The sequence below is a fragment of the Mastomys coucha genome, unplaced genomic scaffold (assembly GCF_008632895.1).
Source record: "Mastomys coucha isolate ucsf_1 unplaced genomic scaffold, UCSF_Mcou_1 pScaffold21, whole genome shotgun sequence".
NCBI classification, from domain to species: domain Eukaryota; kingdom Metazoa; phylum Chordata; class Mammalia; order Rodentia; family Muridae; genus Mastomys; species Mastomys coucha.
In genome coordinates this window covers 19,665,750-19,673,470 of record NW_022196904.1, presented here as the reverse complement: position 1 = coordinate 19,673,470, position 7,721 = coordinate 19,665,750, and the positions used below count along the sequence as shown (strand labels likewise).

General features: G+C 43.9%; 1 long non-coding RNA gene across 1 annotated transcript in view; it reads right to left on the bottom strand.

Moving 5' to 3' along the window:
• Window positions 1-1,179: 1,179 nt before the first annotated feature.
• The window catches only part of LOC116101864, a 6,790-nt gene continuing 248 nt past the window's right edge, over window positions 1,180-7,721 (bottom strand). The window contains exons 2-4 of the long non-coding RNA XR_004122943.1: window positions 5,805-5,906; window positions 5,366-5,516; window positions 1,180-1,555 (exon numbers count right to left, since the gene is read on the bottom strand). This is a non-coding gene — a long non-coding RNA (uncharacterized LOC116101864). The remainder of the gene's footprint in view (window positions 1,556-5,365; window positions 5,517-5,804; window positions 5,907-7,721) is intronic.

Here is a 7,721-nt window from a genome sequence, read left to right as displayed (position 1 = left end):
TTTGTTTGTTTTTTTGTTTTTTGGAGGGGAAACTGGGAAAGGAGAAATTCACATGTAAATAAAGAAAATATCTAAAATAAAAAAAAAAAAATACAAAAAAAAAAAAAAAAAAAAAAAAAAAAAAAAAAAAGGACACCTGTTCTCAAGAAGCAAGGAAGGAAGAGGGGGTGGGGAGAGGCTGGCTACATTTGTTGGAACAGGCCTGGAAATCAAGCTACTCTAGAGGCTGGGGCAGGAGGATCATAGCCTGGGCTACAGAGTTCAAGCCAGCCTAACAAATTTAGTGAGTCTCTGTCACAAAGTAAAAGGAAGGCTATGGGCACAGCCAGTGGAAGTATACTTGCCTCATGTGTGCAAAGCCTTGGGTTCAATCCCCTTCACAGGCTCATACAGAGACAAAATTAACAAGAGAAAACCCACTTTCACTATGTGTATGTGCATATACACAAAATAAGAGACACCACCACCACCCATCCCCACCCAGCCTCCCAAGAAAGGCTAGATGGAGGTTATTTTACTATCCAGGTGTCACAGAAAGAAGTAGAAGCTTTGGAGTGTGACAGAGGAAGAAGGGGGAGGAGAGACAGAGGGAGAGAGAGATAGGGAGGGGAGAGAAACAGGGACTCTAGATAGACTAGAACTGACTCACAGAGAAACATGGACTTTGTCTGGGTCCGCCCACTACTCTTAACTTGCAACCTTTGCTCATTTCCTCCCTCACTGTCTGCTAATCCCACTCCACCCCACCCCCCCCCACACACACACACACAAAAAAACGGATACCAGTTTCTTTCTTTGCTTTAGAATGATACAAAAAAGTTCATCGGGTGCTCCTCTGCTTACATATTAATATGTATGGGTGTTTTGTCTACCTGTATGCACTCCAGAAGAGGGCACTGGATCCCATAGGGTTACAATTATAGGTGGTTGCCAGCCTCTGTGTTGATGCCGGGAATTGAATTTAGGACCTCTGGAAGAGCATCCAACGTTCTTAACCACTGGCCCATCTCTCCAGTCCCATCAGCCCCTTTTTAGGGTCCTTTATTTTGTGTGGCTCAAAAGCATATGTGCAATTCAGGCTGGCCTTGAACTCACAATCCTCTGTGTCTCTCCCAGCTCCTGCCTCAAGCTTATTTTAAATTTCATTTTCATTTATTGAGGAGAGGGGAACATGCCATAGCATCCATGTGGAGGTCAGAGGACAATTTGTAAGAGTTAGTTCTCTTCTTCTACCATGTGGGTCCCAGGCTTCAACCTCAGGTCCTTAGGGCTGGCAGCAAGCACCTTTACTCTCTGTTCTGTTGTGGTTTGAATGAGATTCCCCACCCCGACCCCCAATAAGTCTCAGGTATTTGAATTCTTGGAGTTCAGCTGGTAGCACTGTTGGGCCAGACTTAGGAAGTGTGATCTTGCTGGAGAGAGTGTGTCACCAGGAGTCTTCAAGGAACCAAAATCCATGCATATTTCTACTCCACACTCTCTGCTTTGCGTATTCCACTTCAAATGTGAGTGCTCAGCTGCTGCTCCAGCCTCCACGTCTGCCCCTCCACCCAAGCTGCAACACAAGACCAAAATCAACGCTTTGGTCTGCCTTATGGTGGTCATAATACTTCATCACAGCAATAGAAAAGTGACTAGCACACCCACAGAGTCATCTCACTGGCCCCACTCTGGCTCTTTGAGACAAAGTCTCATGTGGCCCAGGCTGGCCTGGAACCCATCATGTAGCTGACTATGACCCTGAACTCATAATGCTCCTGCCTCCACCTCCCACGTGCTGGGATGCCAGATGTGTGTTATCAGGCCCAGCACACCTGTGAGATCCTCAAGGTGCTTTTTCTATCTAGCAAACAAAACCATCCCCCTCCCTGGCTTCCTGAAGCCAATAATTGAATTAATTGATATATCAGAAAACTCTGGTTCAGAGGTCAATAACATGACCTGGAGTTCTTTAGCAAATCCCAAAGGACTCTTTAAAAAAAAAAGATTTATTTTTATTTTATATGAGTACATTGCAACTATCTTCAGACACACACCAGAAGAATGCCATTACAGATGGTTATGAGCCACCAGGTGGTTGCTGGGAATTGAACTCAGGACCTCTGGAAGAGCAGTTAGTGCTCTTAACTGCTGAGCCATCTCTCCAGCCCCCCCGAAAGGATTCTTGAATGGATCAGGAAATCCCACAATCAAAGTTTCCAGGTCATTTTAAAAAACCTGTATTTGAATTATCTGTGTGTATATGTATGTGTGTAAATGTGTATGTGTGTATATGTGTGTATGTATGTGTGGGGGATGTATTGTGTGTGTGTCTGTGCAGGTAACCTCACAATCAGAGTCATTTAAAAATGTTTTTAATTTGTGTTATTTTTGTGTGTGAATGTATATGAATGTGTATGTGTGTATGGAGGTATGTGTGTGTATATGTGTGTAGTATATTGTCTGTATGTGTGTATGTTTGCGTGCATATGTGTATGTGTGTATATGTACGTGGCATGGGTATGTGTGTGTATGCATGTGGCGTGTGTATGTGCATATGGGGTATGTGGGGTATGTGTGTACATGTGTATGTATATATATATATGTGTATGTGTGTGTGTATATGTGTGTTGGGGGCAGAGAACTTGGGGAGCAGTTTCGCTACATTTGCCCTGAGTTACAAGGATCAAACCCAGGTGCCCAGGCTTGTGTGGTAAGGGTTTTTTCACCTGCTGAACCATCCAGCCAGTTGCCAGCTCAGTCTTTGGCCCAGGGAGTATAGATAGCGGCCATAACAATGTCTTCTTTTGATATAGAATATTGTTCCAGGCATGATGGTACATACCTTTAATCTCAGCACTTGGAGATAGATACAGGATATCTCATGAGTTTGAGATCTACATACTGAGCTCCATAGAGATATCCTGTCTCAAAAAAAATTTAAAAATTTAAAAAAATTTAGAAGTAGAGGTGGGGAGGAGGAGGTGGAAGCAGAGTGAGATAGAAGAGGAGCCTGGCAGAGAAAGGTGGGCAAGAATGGAGACAGTGGCCATTAGTTTCCTCAGAATTCATCTTTAGATCAGATATAAGCTCTAAAATTTTCACCTTTTTAAAGATTTTTATCACTTCTAATTATGTGACAGTGTGTGTGTGTGTGCATGTAGATATGGTACATATGAAAGCAGGTACCCTGGAGGCCATAGCCCTGGGAGCTAGAGTTATAAATGGTGGGAGCCACCTGATGTAGGTGTTGGAAATTGAACCCAGGTCCTCTGGCAGAGTAGCAAATGCTCTTAACCACTGAACCATCTCTCCAAGCACTGAAATCTTCTTACCAATTTCCTGTCCTTCAACATCTTTCAATTCTCATGAGGTTGGAATATCAATGTATCTTAGAGAGTGAGGGAACCCTTCTCTTCTTAGGGAGCTCGCTAGAATCCAATAAACTCAACAGCCAGCCACCAAGGCTGCCTTGAACCAGGCTTTGTGGATCTCATCTCTCAGATCCAGAGAATGAAATTCATGGACCAAAGAGAGTGGGTTTTAGAAGTTTGTTATAGATTCCTAAATGGAAGTTGGGGGAGGGGGGAGAAGAAGGGAGGGAGAGAAAAAGGGAGGGAGGAAAAATAACTAGAGGTGAGCTCCTGTACAGCAAGCAGGGTCCCAGAGTGCCATCTAACTGTTTCTCTGGTCCTTTTTAAAGGACTTATGCAGGCAGGCTTGGTGGCACACACCTTTGATTCTGAAATTCGTGAGGCAGAGGTAGGAGGATCTCTGAGCTCAAGGTCTGCCTGATCTTTACATAGTGAGTTCTAGGACAGCAGGGACTACATAGAGAGACTGCCTCAATAGATAGATAGATAGATAGATAGATAGATAGATAGATAGATAGATAGATAGATAGATAGAATAAACTCCTTATGTCAGAAACTGGTGTGTAGTGTGGGGAGAAGGATGAGTTAGTCAATCCATTTAGTGCAAGCCTTCAACTCTGGTTGCTCATTTGGGGAATAACAAAAAAGGACTAGGGTTCTTATCTGTTTGTTGTTCCTCAGTTTCTACTGCCTTGTCACACCATTTACCACTTCTGAAGAAGTGACCCTAAGGATATGAATGGTGGGAGATCCCTGCCCTGTCTGACCAGCTTCTATCTCCTGAACATCTTCATTAATTTCTTGCACATTGGCAATTTTATCATTTCTCCTCTTAGCTGCTTCTAAATTCCAATTGAAGTAGACTCCCAACTCACCATCTCTCCTTTTACTCTGGCTTAGCCACAGGGATATCAAATATTCCCCCACTGAGGACAACACAAAGCCCCACTATCTTCAGTTCAGTGTCCACATTTCCCCAAATATTTGCAAGTGATCCTCCCTGTCAAACAAAGCAATCTGGTAGCCCAGACCACAGTTTTTCTTGAATGCCTTCTCCTTCCTTACAATTCTTGTTTTGTTCAGTTTGGGCTTTTCAAACAGAGGCTCAAGTAGCTCCCTAGACTGGCCCTACACATCCTTGAACTCTGTCCGGTCTTCTTGCCTCCCACATGCTGTGTTGCAGATAGACCTGCCATCTTGAGTGTATGTGTTCCATCTTAATGACCTTTTCTCCTGAAAATTCCAACAGTCTGTGTTAACTGAAGGCTTATGCTTAGGACTTAAGGACACATGAGCGTTGTTCACTCAGGTTTCACCCCAGGGTCAGTTCCTTCCATTGGGTCTGACGTTCATGCTACATATTTATGGAAATGTGAAGGGACTCCAGGTACTAAGTAGTAGTCATCCCTTGTGCCTTTCTAAGTGAGCCAAGAAAGGAACTTCTGAGCCAGGAAGTCAGGTTTTGATTCAAGTGGGTTTTGTTTGGTTTCTTTCTTTTCTTTCTTTCTTTTTTCTTTTTTTTTTTTTTTATTGGGGGATGGGATATACACATGCCATACCACTTGTGTGGAGGTCAGAGCATAAATTGCAGGAGTCAGTTTTCTCTTCCACCTTGTGTATCCCCAGGATTGAACTCAGGTCGTCAGGCTTGGCAGCAAGCACCTTTACCTGCTGAGCCATTTTGCCAGCCCAAAGCCTCAGTAGGAGGCCACCACATGTCAGAGTTCCTTCTGATATCACCACCTGCTGGGTTAGAAGAAACTCAGGGCCTCTTATCTCGGGCATCTTTACAACCAGCACTCAGAATTTCTAAACTAAACAGGGCAAAGTTGCAATGAAGATGAACAAGAGACAGGAAAGTAAAGTTAGAAAAGTCGAGTGCTGGCCACAGATGTCCCGAAGGAATGGATTGAAACAGTAATAGGACGTCCAACATAACAACCAGCTTAGAATAAGCCAACAAGCTGCCAACAAAAGGCAGGGTGGGGGTGCTGGCTCCTGGAGGGACTCACCATTGTCCACTCTGAGATACAACATGGATGGAGATGGCTGGTGCTGGCACTTGGTGCCAATCCTGATGACTCCTCAGGTGATCATCTCTGAGGTCCCACATCACAGTTCTTCTGGACCCACTTCTCCTGGGCCAACTGAGAGTACCTGTGTCTGGGAGCAGGGATTTGGACTGTCCCTAAAGTTGTATGCCACTGTGGAGGAGGTGACTTGAACATTTTGTAGTCACAAAAGAAGCCATGTATCACTACATTTATCAAACACATCAGCGGAGGGCACAACAAAGGCAGAGCTTTGGGGTCGGTGGGCACCAGAGGTCTAGCAGGTTCAGCAGTACATTACAAAAGTTGCATCTAAGAGTCGCAAAGACGCAAACTCGGACAGAACTAGTAGATGACTGCTAAAGGGAACTGAAGATAGCCCTGTTTACTTTTGACTCACTGTGTACAACATTCAGATGTCTCTTCACAACCTAAAGCTGCAGTTCAGTCATCAGTAGCCCAGATATGACTTCTTCGGGAAACATGGGTTCATACTGCTTCCCTAGAACGGAAAGAAAACACAGTGATTTTATTTTCCTCAAATGTGAAGTCATGTCCTACAAGAGTCACCCCTATGTCTCTAGAGCACTCACAGGTCCTACCTTCAACTCAATCCTTGATATAGCAGATCAAGATGGCACCTTGATAGATGCCAGGGAGGGCAATGCCAGGGATACCGCAATGAGCCAAACCAGCGGCTGTCTATCATCTGATGCTGCCTTATCCCTCTCAGGCCTTCTTACTTCCTGATTCCCTGACCTCACCCTCATTTGCATGTGGATATGAAGAACCCAGAAATCCTCTAGATTGCTTACAGCTGCATCCTCAGGAAAAAAAGAAACAAGTCTTGTTTCTAGTAAGTGCTCTCTAACAGAGAGGGGCTGAGACTGTTAGTTCAGAGGCAGAACTAGCATAGCTCTAACAAGACCAGGCATTTGAGGGCTGGAGAGATGGCTCAGCGGTTAAGAGCACTGACTGCTTTTCCACAAGTCCGGAGTTCAATTCCTAGCAACATGGGACCAACATGTGCAACATGGCTCACAACCATCTGTAATGAGATCTAATACCCTCTTCTGGTGTGTCTGAAGACAACTACAGTGTACTCGTATACATTAAATAAATAAAGACCAGGGATTTGATCCCTAACACTTTAAAAGCTTAGTACCTATTAAACACCCAATTTCAGATTGTATTCAGATATATAGCTGCTAAATCCCAGCAGAGGCCTTACTGAGGGTGCAGCTAAGGATTCAAAATTCAAGGAGTCTGGTGGCCCAGTGGTAAGTATGCAAGACACTTTTAAGTCGGTGGTTCTCAACACATGGGTTACGACCCTCTTGGGGTCACATATCAGATATTTACATTATGATTCATAAAGTAGCAAAGTTATACTTATGAGGTAGCAACGAAATAATTTTATGGTGGGGGGAAGATGTCACCACAACGTGAGGAACTGTATTAATGGGTTGTAGCATTAGGGAGGTTGAGAACCACTGCTCTAAGTGAATCGATCAAAGAATGGAGCTGGGCTGTCGAGATGGCTTACGAGTTAAGAGCAATGGCTGTTCTTCCCGAGGTCCTGAGTTCAATTCACAGAAACCATATGGTGGCTCACAACCATCTATAATGACATCTAGTGTCCTCTTCTACTTAATAAATCGTTTTAAAGAGGGAGCTAGGAAAGAAGAGGTTCACGAGGTCCCCTAAGTCTCAGAGATGGGGGGAGGGAGAGGAACAGGGACAGGGAGAGAAGAGAGAGGTGTGGCCTCAGAATAAGGAGTTCGTGCTCCTGTCAACAGTCTCTAAACCTAAGGAAACTCATCTGGTCATCAAAATTCATTAACTAGTTAAGTAGGAAGAGCAAAGGCCTGAGAAATAGGAAAGTGAAACTGGTTGAATGTTATGAATATGGAAAATATATTGTGTGTGCATGAAAATGCCAGAATGAAACTCATATATAATTAACATATCCTAATAAAAATTAAATTAGGGCTGGGAAATGGCTCATGTGAGGACTGGAATTTATAGCCTTGTAAGAAAGACAGAAGACCCCTGGGGCAAATCCATCAACTGGAGGACGGATTCCAGATAGAACCTGCCTAGATAAATATAGAGGAATGCAGGATGTCAACTCTACCCGCCTGCCAATGAACGTGTAGGAGCACCGGCATACACATGTGAACCCAAGCATATACACGAATAAACACGAATATACAGATATACGCTCAAAAACTTTTTGTTTTTAATTTAAAGAACAAGTCCTTTAATTCCACCAGTGAGCAGTGGAGGCAGGAGGATTAAGAAATTCAAGGTCAAA